Below are 902 nucleotides of genomic sequence, written 5' to 3'. Positions count from 1 at the left end.
ATCTACTTTCTTATAACATTCTCAAGTTATACCAATCCTATCTATTTCAAATAATAATGCTGTTCCAGATTATGCATGCAGTGCGCACCGATGCAGTAACAGCGCATACAGCTCCGCAGTGCAACGCTGCACCCCAGAATTGACTACCAGGTAATAGTTCTTCAATATCTACTTTCTTAAGTCATTTTCAATTGTACCGTTCCTATTTATTTCAAGAATAAATAATACCTCTAATGTTCTTTCAGGTTATGCAGCACACACCAGCGTAGCGGAGTCCCTGCAGTCCACTAATCCTAGGTTGACCCAGTCAATATCTCTGTGTTATTTTCAGGTTTATACAGTACGCATAGGCGCAGCAGCAACACATGCATCCCCACGGTGCCAATCTATAATCTACGCTAATGTCAGGTAACGTTTATGGGTCACTTCTTGTTCGCATTGTCATCATTACGATATTCTATATCTCTATATCTCTAATATTATTTCCAGGCGTGCGTAGGCGCAGTGACAACGTTTGCATCCCCGCAGCGTGGCACCACCCCCACAACTGGCTTACAGATAATTCTATTAATCTATTAATTATCTATTCCACTTAGATTTTCCATAAACAACACTAATCAATGCCTCAACTTATTTCCAGGTCACACAGCACGCTCCGGCAGAATATCAGCATGCGTATCCCCGCAGCGTTACATCGCATCCTTCCAATAAACTACCAGAGGACACCGTTTATTACTTATTCCGGTAAGATTTACTTAAATCATATCCACAAGTCGTATTCAGTTCTCGTTTATAATAAATTGATAATATTTACTATTTCTAACTTTCTAATTCTGTTTCCAGATTACACAGTGTATGCAGACGCAGCAGCAGCACACGAGCCCCCGCAGCGTGGCATCTGT

General features: G+C 41.1%; 2 long non-coding RNA genes across 2 annotated transcripts in view; both read left to right on the top strand.

Annotated features, from left to right (window-relative positions):
• Positions 1–902, top strand: part of LOC105460766 — a 22,654-nt gene extending 21,752 nt beyond the window's left edge. Inside the window, exons 4-5 of the long non-coding RNA XR_975872.1 lie at positions 641–744; positions 844–902. This is a non-coding gene — a long non-coding RNA (uncharacterized LOC105460766). The remainder of the gene's footprint in view (positions 1–640; positions 745–843) is intronic.
• On the top strand, positions 62–634 carry LOC105460758. Its single transcript, XR_975871.1, has 3 exons — positions 62–150; positions 246–408; positions 490–634. It is a non-coding gene; the product is annotated as an uncharacterized LOC105460758 (long non-coding RNA).

This window comes from Wasmannia auropunctata, unplaced genomic scaffold (assembly GCF_000956235.1).
Source record: "Wasmannia auropunctata unplaced genomic scaffold, wasmannia.A_1.0 LD336101.1, whole genome shotgun sequence".
Lineage (NCBI taxonomy): Eukaryota > Metazoa > Arthropoda > Insecta > Hymenoptera > Formicidae > Wasmannia > Wasmannia auropunctata.
This window is presented reverse-complemented; position numbering and strand designations above follow the sequence as displayed.